We start from the raw sequence: 10,280 nt of genomic DNA, 5'->3' as shown, positions 1-10,280 counted from the left end.
GAGGGAGGCGGGGGAACTTAGCACTCACCTGGAAGTCAGGGGGGTTGGGAGCTCCCATGAAAAGACACTCTGGCAGGGGAAGGCAGGGACAGGCAGACCCTCATGGTTCTGGGAGTGGCATTTGGAGCCACAATCATGGCATTTTATTCACATAAAAGATGTTTATGTATCAAGAATGAGTTCCCCAGGACATAGTCTCTGCAGGAGTCGATCAAATAATCACACCACCTAAAGTGTGACCTTGGGCAAATGACTTAGCCTCTCTGCACCTCCATGTCCTCATCTGTGAAATGGGAGGAACAGTCCAAGCCACGGCATAGGGTTGTGGGAGGACCGAGTGAGCCTAATGAAACAGAGCCTGGCTCATGGAAAGTGCTCAGTAAGTCTTAGCTAGTGGTGGTGTCACCAGTCATGCTATGGAAGGTACAAGGAGCTCAGACTGGCAATGCCTGAGGGGCCCAGGCTTTGTTAGAAAACCAGGGAAGACCTGAAGGATGATCCAAGCTTGCACGGGAGAAGGTGTAAAGCTTCCCAGGCACAAGAGATAGCACAGTCAAAGGCCCTGAGGCAGGAAGAAGCAAGACACAATCTCAGAGCTAAAAGGAAGCCTGAGGGGCTGGACAAGTCCCCAAGCCTCAGTTTCCTATTCTGTTAAATGGACAGAATAGAAGAACCTACTTCCTTCGAGGCTGTGAGGGTTAAATGCGATGGTGTGCCTAAGGTTCTCAGTACAACTGGGCACAGTGACTCGTGCCTATGATCTCAGCACATTATTAGGCTGGGGTGGGGAGGATCACTTGAGACCAGGAGTTGGAGACCAGCGAAGCCTTATCTCTACAAAAAAAAAACCTTTTTTTAATTAGCTGGGCATGGTGGCATGTGCCTGTACGCCCAGCTACTCAGGAGGATCACTTGAGCTCAAGAGTTCAAACCTGCAGTGAGCTATGATCACACCACTGCACTCCAGCCTGGGTGACAGTGAGACCCTGTCCCTGGGGGAAAAAAGGTGCTGGCACAGAACCTGAGGACTCACCAACCAAGAGACAAGAGGGCTGGGTGGGGACTGTGCCCGCCTCAAGGGGTAGCCACGCTTGGCCACCCAGTGGAAAAGGGGGCTCGGCATTGCCTGGTAGAGTGACTTCAGAGACAGCCCTAAGACATTTCATCTGTGGACCGCCAGATCGCAGTTTCTGGTGGAAGGTAATGCATTCAGTAGGTGCTTAATAAATGGCATCCCTTCCCTTGGAGAGTCTCTCTCTACCTCCAGTCTCAGAAGCCACTCTCTCCTCTCTCTCTCTCTCTCTCTCTCTCTCTCTCTCTCTCTCTCTCTCTGCCTCCACCTCCCTACTTGGTACTCAGACTTTCTTATACCAGGCTGCGACCTAGGACCTGAGACCCAGAATCCTCCGGGTCAAGAACCCTCCCCACTCAGAGGGGAACCTCTCCCCACCATCCCAGCTCTCCTCCTGCCTGCCCGGGTGACCAGGATCACGAGGCACGCAGGTGGCTGGTGCGGGAGGCACATTACTGCTTTTCACCACGGCTGCCACTGCTCCCTCCTCCTGTCTGTGGCATCAGAAAGCCCTGGGAGCCAGGTGACACAACGTGCCCAGGGCCTGCACCTGCCTCAGGGATGCTGTGACTCAGAGCGGGACCAGGCTCAGATGATGATGGGCATTCTGGTACAACAGGCAGAAGAGGGTACCGTGAGGTCAGAGCAGGACGGGCCGCGGAAGTCAGCACGACAATGCCCAGTGGGGAAATTGAGGCCCGAGGAGAGGAAGGCTGCACAACAAGGTGCTGGGACCCACGTCTGGCTACTCAAGATCAGTGGCTGTTTTCATGACACATTTCTGCCAGACCAAGGCTTACGGCAGGGTTGGCAGAGCCTGGGGCAGGACCACACTTTCTCACATTTCATATCCCCTGGGTCATGGAAAGAGGAGGGTGTTGGAGGCCCACACACTGTTCCTATGGTTCTGCCACTTACTACGCATCCTCGGGCAACTTGCTTAGCTTCTCTGGGCCTCGGTTTTATCGTCTGTAAAGCACTCTTGCTAAAGTTAGATGAGAACTTGTGTAAAATGCAGAGTTCATAATGAATGCTTAAAAGTCTTTTTTAGGCCAGGCGTGGTGGCTTAAATTTTTAATCCCGGCACTCTGGGAGGCCGAGGCAAGAGGATTGCCTGAGCCCAGGGGTTCAAGTCCAGCCTGGGCAACTTGTTGAGGCCTTGTTTCTACAATAAACCAATTAGCTGGGCATGGTGGTACATGCCTGTATTTCCAGGTACTTGCAAGGCAGAGGTGGAAGGATCACCTGAGCCCACCAGTTCGAGGCTTCAGTGGCTGTAAGCATGCCACTGTACTCCAGTGAAAAAGTGAGACTCCAACTAAAAAAAAAATGTCTTTTAAAAAAGGTACCTACATCTGGCTGCATTTTCGAAAAAGCTTAGAAGTGGATTACAAAGGTACATGGCAATGCCAAAGCAGGAAATATCCTGATGAGGGGAACTGGAGGGCAGGACAGTGGGGTAAGGTCCTGTACAATTTCAAGCAGTGGGCTGTACGGGGGCTCAGAGCTTCCTGGAAGCCAAAGCAAAAAGAGAAATGTCATTACATGACTCCTAGAGACTATATGGTAAGAAACTACCCATTGCTTAGGGGGAAGAAAAGATTTCTCGATAATAAGATGGAAGCAATATGAGTCTTCAAATATGAGCCTGTGGGGAAGTTCAGGTGCTGATTCTCTTTTCCTTCCATGCTTCCAGCCCCTTCTCCAGCTATTCATTAGGGTGGCCCAAACCTATAACCATAGTTGGTGGTGTAATGGTTCAAGGGTTTAGGTACTGAAGACAAAACCGGGCTTCACCCTGTGCAGCCTGGGGCCAGAGACCTTCCCTTTCTCTGCCTCATGGGTAAAGCAGGGAGGGAGGAGTGACAATAATAAAACTACCTCATCCGGTTTCCTTGAAGATTCCAGGTTTCTTCCAGGGCCTGACACAGTGGCACACTGCCTATAGAGCCAGGTACTCAGGAGGCTGAGGCAAGAGGATCTCTCAAGCCCAGGAGTTCGAGGTTACAGTGAGCTGTGACCACACCACTGCATTCCAGCCTGAGCAAGAAAGGGTCTTCCAACAGAGCAAGACCCTTTCTCCAAAAAGAAAGGAAAGAAAAAAGAAGTCGTCTTCCGTAGAGAGTTTGGAGCGGAGTCTGGCATACAGTAAATACTCAATAAACAGTGGCTCCAGTCTTACAGCAGGAACTCAATAAACGTTCAGCGAATGAATATCACAGAGCAGTAAAGCATTTTGCCTCCTAAACCAAGTGGAAATGTGTGTGTGTGCACGCGCACGCGCGAGTGTGTGCACGTACATGTGTGTGTTTTAATCAGTTCCAAGGTTTGTGGGAGCCAAAAAGCCCAGGTTAATGGAACAGAGCTGAATCCCCCATGAATTTGAAACTATCCCTGAAAGACCTTTGCTTTCTCCTGCTCAGCCACTGGGAAGCCACTGCCTCCACTCGGGAAGGAGAAATTGAATAATTGATGCAATTTGAATAACACTAGGATTTGTAATGATATTGAAACGTAAAGATAAAAAGGGGTGTGACGGGCACCGATAGCGGAAGGGAAAGTTGTTAATAGGCACTCAGGGGCTGGGGGCTCCCTTGGAAACGAGTGCAGGAAAGGCATTTACGAGAGGAGGTGCAGAGTGTGGGTGGGCTGGGAAGCCTCCGCCCAGGAGGGGGAAGAAACCATATTCATAAAGAAGATGCGAAAATTTCTCCCTACTCAGCAGCGCTAACAGTTAGAGAGTGGATAATTATTTAAATGCCAAATCATTCCATTCATTAGAATCTCAAATCATATCTGAAGAGACTGATTGCCCCAGGCAGGGTGGAGGGGGGGTGCAGGAGGAGAGAGGTGCCTGGGGAACCAGGGGTCCGGGGAGGGTCTCCCCTGCTTCTGTTCCACACTGAGGGGAGGATGAGGTAGAGAGGCTAGGAAGCTGGGCTCCAAAGTCAGGCAGACTTGGGCTCGAATCCGGGACTGAGACTTCCCGGCTGTAACCCCTGGGCATGTCATCTTACTTTGCTTCCCCGAGCCTTGGTTTGCCCAGCCGAAAAATGGGGTAGATGCAAGGATCGGCTTGGCAGGCTGGAGCTTCGTGGGTGCCTGCTGCTGTCAGGAAAGGATGTTGGGAGACGGGACTGAGAGCAGGCAGAGGAGGAGATGGCTGGGGTTGGGGGTGGGGGGGAGAGGTCTCAAATGAGCCCCAGGCTGCGCCCCCTTCTCCCTCCTCATCCTCCCCTGGTCTGTTCCTGTCACAGCCATAGGAGCTGACTCAGGAGATGGAGACTGAGTCCCAGAGGGCATAAGGGACTTGGCCAAGATGGCCCAGCAGCCAGCGACAAAGCCTGGGACCCCAGACACACACACACATCTTATGCTTCCCCGCGAGGCCCGACTCTTAGCCTGTCCTGGCCGCCCTCTGGGATGCCGGGAGGTCTCCAAGGTGGCGCCAGCTCAACCCCTGGGAGTGTTATCATGTCTGTGGACGAGTCACAAGGGCAGGTCGGTAACAATTCAATTATGCCGAGGGACCCTGTGCTGGCTGGCGCCCCACCCCCTCCCATGGCAGATGGCCTGGCCGCCCCTCCAACACAAGCTGGCGAGGTCCTGGACCACAGAGCACAGGCTGGGCTCTGTAGGGAAAGGAGACTCCCAAGCAAGCGAACCACATGTGATCAGGAGCACGTGATATAGGATGGTAACCACAGGAATAAGACAAAAGCACCCGTCTTAGCTCAACAGCATCTGCCAGCTTTTATCCAGCACTGGGCCTTGTGCTAAGCACTTTAAACCATTTCGTTGTCGTAACAATCACCTGAGCGGTGATGGGCAAACTGAGGCCCAGGGATGTGAAGTCACTAGTTCGCACAGCCCAAAACCGTGAGATGAAGGTTTGAACCCAAGGCTACCTGAAGCCCAAGATTATTAGCAGAACTCCAGGGAGCACCCACACCTCAGTCTGTGCCAGTACCTTGCTTTTTCTTTGCCACACTTTGGAGGGGGGGATCCCTTTGGTGTTCTGTTTGCAGGTGAGACCTTTCACAATCCCACAAAGAGCTGGAGAAGAAGTAGGGTTCAGACACACGCGGCTCTGAGTCAGTCTCCCACATCCCTCAGTCTGGATCTTTCTGGAGGCCGGACATACAGTAGGTGCTGAACACATGCCTGACGGTATTCATAAGATCAATGTTTTCTGCCCCAGTGACTCTCCAGCGGGCACGGCCCAGCGCTTCTGCTTCCTGGAGAAGGAGGCCCTCAGCTTTGGGACTGGCTGCTGACTTCGGTTTCCTTGCACCTAGTGGGAAAAGGCCTATTCGCCTCCCAGGGCTTCTGGGAAGAATGATTGGGAGCCAGGACACAGCCCCTGACAGGGCCTCAGGGAATGAGATTCTACATACTTCTAGTGGAGGGTCCCATTGGCCCCTGAAGGGAGCACAGGGAGGTGTCCCACCCTCGGAGCCTCGTCAGCAGGGCCTGCTCCAAATCGATGTTTTCCCCCCATTTTTCAGACAGCGTCAGCATCTCTTGGAGCGGGGGAAGAAGATGCTGGCGTCAGCACACCACGTGCCCCAGCCAGATACCGCTGCTCTTTATTAATTAACCGCCAGATGTTAGTTTTGCATCTTTTATCAGAGGGAGGTTTGTCATTGGACCTTCTATGTCAAGCCATTAGGGAGAGGCAGGAAAACATCCCTTGGGAGACCCTGCAGTTGGCAGGGAGCCGGGGAGAGAGGCACAAAGCCAGGTGTCCAGCCCCCTCCCCTCTGGGGCACACACTCTCCAGCCCAGAGCACCCCTGTGCCCTGGCCACCTCGCCCCCAGGGCCTCCCTGGCAGTGTCCAGGGCAGCCAACCACTCACTCCTAAGTACTCATGTACCAGCTCACCAGGGCCACCTTGGGGAGCAAAACACACCCAGTCCTGCTCCCTGGAGCTTACCGTCTGCTAGCCAGACAGTCACAATCCAGCAGGCTCAGATACATCGCATTATGACAAATTGTGATCTGTGTCATGAAGGAAACTGACAAGGTTCAAAGAGAAGGCAACAGTAGGCAGGATACCCGGTTTAGATGGAGCAGTTTCCCTGGGGAGGTGACATTTAAACGGAGTCACCCAAAGGGAGGCAGGGGCAGCAGGCTCCTGGCAGAGGGAACAGCAAGGGCAAAGGCCCAAGGCAGGAATTAGCTTGGCATGCTTAAGTAACTGAAGCAGACCAAGGAGGCTGGAGTGTGGTGAAGGAGGCAGCTGCCAGGCTAGTGGGATTGGCTGGGCCCAGACTGGGGGTCCTCACAGGGCACGGGTTGGGGGGTGCACGGGTGTGGATTTCTTGTCTGGAGGACACTGAGGAACCATGGCAGGCTCCTGAACCGGGAGCAATGTGATGATGGGATTGGAACACTGGGAAGGCCCCTTTCTGCAGAGCGAAGAACAGATTGCTCAAGATGACCAGTTTTGAGGGATGGTGAGACCCAAGTGATGGCTTCAGTGACCTCGCATGTAGCGCACACTTCCTGGCTAACAGGGCTCAACGCTAAGAGCCTGGCAGTCAGAATGGCAGGGTCCCCGTGGGTGGGGGATGAGGGGAAAGCAGGGTGAAGAGTGAAGGGTATGGGGGCTCCAGATTCCTTGCTTCCTCCAGCCACACCTAAGTCTCCTCCTGTTCTGACACTCTCCAAAGAGACTGAAACTGGGGAGTGTCTTCATTTTGCAGATGAAAAAGGGAAGGCCCAGAAAAGTGCAGACGCTCAAGGTCACACAGCTAAGAGCAGCAGGGCCTGTGCTTGAGTCAGGTCTGCCTGCGGCTGTCTTTCCTGTGAACAGCTGCCCAAGGGCAGGCAGGCAGCAGGTGACAGCTTATCTCTGTCCTGCTGTGTCATGATGTCTGTGTTTTCCTCCCCCGGTGACCCTGCAAAGTTTTCTGGGCAGAGCAGAGGGATCCCCTGGCTGACCTGGCAAGGCAGGATCAGTAAGTCCCAGTTCTGGGCTGCCCCAGCCCAGCCAGGGTTCCATTTGTCCAAGGGACCACAAGTTGGTGTCAGCTTTCTGCAAATAGATATGGCACCATAGTCCTGGGTTATGATTTCCCACCTGATCCACACTTCATCTGATAAACAGGTGATTACTTCTCCCCCTAGTTGTTTTTAATTTGCATATAATAAATATCACCCCCCAGGAAGCATGTGCACCTGTTGGGGGCTGGTAAATAGAGCTGTTTTATTTATGAGAAGTAAACCAGAGCACAAAAGCTCGCATAATCAGCACACGTTTAACCTGGCTTTTGCTCACCCTTCTGACTCTAATCAGGCCAGTCTGAGTGGTATGTGTGTCTGTGAGGGCATGTACCTGGGTTGCAGACAACCACCCTGCCAAGATCTTAACCCATGCCATCCACTCACAGCAGGGACATCTACTGATGGCTCCTGTTCCCAGGGACTCACCCTACAGGTTTAAGGGCAGGTGGGGAATACTAGGTTTAAGGTCTGACCAGGAACCAGGCAGTGGCTCAAGCCTGTAATCCCAGCTTTTTGGAAGCAAGAGGATCACAGGAGTCCAGGGGCAAACTGGCCAGACCTTGGCACTACAGGAAGTCAAAAAGACTAGCCAGATATGATGGCACATGCCTGTAGTTTCAGCTACTTGGATGGCTAAGAGAGGACTGCTGGAGCCCAAGCAGGTAAAGGCCACAGCAGCCAAAAGTGTGGCCTAGGTGACAGGTTCCACTCAAGGAAACTTTTGTTCCCCCCAAACTTGGGAACTAGAGTGCAGTGGCTTGATCATATTTACCACAGCCTGAACCACCCCAGCTCATACAATCCTTCCATGTCAACCTCCCAAGTAGCTAGGACTACAAGTGTTTATCACCACACCTAGCTATTTTTTGTAGAGACAAGATCTTAGTGTCTTGCACAGGCTGTCTCCAAATCTTGGGCTTGAGCAAATCTTCTCCCACAACCTCCCAGAACAGTAAAACCTATGAAACTTTCACATTGACAAATTAGTCTGGGCCATCAGAAATACTTGAAGCCCACAATACAAATTGTGCAAGGTTAACCACAATTGTTTGTAGCCACCTTTACACTTTTCAGCTCATCCTGAACTTCAATGGTGGCAGGCTCACTGTGTTGAGCAGCCAAGACCCTTGAGAGGGTCAGCTCTATTGGCAGGCAAGTGTAGCCCCAAAAGTGTTTGGCTCTAATGACAAGCCAAGTCCTGAGTGTTGCTGCCCTTCTAAGTCTCAGCTGTCACTTTCTTCCAGCAGCTCTCCGAGGACAATGAGCCAGCCAGCTGAGCCCCACAAAGGATCAGCCCGACAGGTAGGTCAGCCCAGCCCCAGAAGCCTGGCTCTAATGGGCTGAAAAATCAAGCCCTGAGAGTGTTGCAGCCCCCAAAAGTGTCTCAGCTTCAGATCCTCGCCTTCTTCCCAGCAGCTGTCCCACTTCCACTGGTTCTTGCAGGGTACACAGCTCTACCACTTCTAATGGGCTGGTAAGCCAAGTCCTGAAAGTGTTGCAGCCCAAAAAAAGTTTCAGCCTCAGAGTCCAGCCTTATTTCCACCAGTTCTCCAAGTTCAGCCGACTCTCTCAATAGGAAAGCCAGCCTCTAGGAGTGCACGGCTCTTGAACTCCTGCTATCTTCTGCAGCTCCTCAAGTCAGTCAAAAGAAGAGAAAACAAGACTTACAGAGAGCCCAGAAAAGCTCCCACTGACAATAGTAGTGTTGCCGACTAGGTGCTGAAACCCAGCACTTTTATAGTCCTAAGACTCAAATGATTGGCTAGCACTAGCTGTGAGCGGATTGGTCAGCACTAGCTGTTCTGATTGGTCAGTACTGAGGACCAATCGGCAGGAGGTAGGGGCCTAGTGGTGAACTGATTGGTTGTTTTTCTATCCTTGCAGTGAATACTTAAGCTCTAGATTGCGTGACTCGCAGGGAGCTTGTTTACCAATGGGAGTGTATCAGTCTGAAGTCCTGCTGGAAGTTCACTACATTGTTACTGGGGGACTGATCCTGTCTGTCTGCTTGACTTTTCTCTAGCTATCTTCTCTCTCCAATAATTTTTTCAATAAGATATAAAAGCAAAACTGGAGGAGAAAAAAAAACCAATCCTCAAATGCAGAGTCAAGGTCACATGTTCATACCTGCGAGAGCCAAGACTTGTACTTGGGACTCTGACTTCATAGTCCAGACTGGCACCACCTCTTTATGCTGCCTTTTCATCCTTTTCAATACAAGGGGAGAGAAACCATGAGAAAGCACCAATTTGGTCACCTGCTACCCTCCAGCTCCAATTCCAGCAATAGAGAGACAGACCAGAAAAGTGAAAGGACTTGCCCAGGGTCACACACAAAACAATGCAGAGTTTGGATTCAAATTCAATCTTAGCTGTGGTGTTTGTGTCCAAATAACAGTTCTTTTATTTCAGTCACCATTTTGTGGGCTGGGAATTTACACAAGGCACACCGGGAGTTGTTTGTGCTCCATGATAACTTGGCTCTAATATGGAGTGTCTTGAATGGCTAGAAGTATGTCTGGGTCTCAGTGCTGACTATGAAATGGGCTTTCTTGGTTCTTCTCCAAGTTGCATATTCTGGGGCTAAAATGTCCTGGATGGCTCTTGCACCTGTGTGTCTGACAGCTGGCTTAATGACTGAGACATCTCAAGTTGGCTCCACATAGCTTCTCCACTGAGCTAGCATTGGGCTTCCTCACACCATGGCCATCTCGGAGTCATTAGACTTACATAGTGGCTAGCTTTCACCAGGAAAACATCTTGGGTGTGCTTCCTATTTTGGTATACTTGTTTGTTTCTATGAATGTACTGTTTTTATAAAAATACAAATGATGAATATGTGATGTAAAAATTCAAGCAGTATGGAATGAAATTAGGACAAAAAGATCAATCAAAATTTCACCACCTAGAAATTAACATTTGGTGAGCTTCAACCAAGGAATCCTTCCATTACAAAATTAAAAATTGAAGAATGGATGGGTAGATGGGTGGATGGATGAATGGCCAATGGATGGGTGATGGGTGGATTTATGGATGGATGGATGATAGGTGAGGAATAAGTAGATGGAGAGAACAACAAATAGAAAGAAGAAAATAATTTTGACTGTTGAAGATCTAAGAGTTGAGGAAAGGGACAGTCAGTCATATTTCCATGAGTGTTGAGAGAGTGATGGGAGAGTGATGGGGAGAGGCCTGTCCC

This window comes from Carlito syrichta, unplaced genomic scaffold, assembly GCF_000164805.1.
Source record: "Carlito syrichta isolate Samal-C Ts95f unplaced genomic scaffold, Tarsius_syrichta-2.0.1 Scaffold315168, whole genome shotgun sequence".
Taxonomy (NCBI): Eukaryota; Metazoa; Chordata; class Mammalia; order Primates; family Tarsiidae; genus Carlito; species Carlito syrichta.
Note: the sequence above shows the minus strand (reverse complement) of the source record.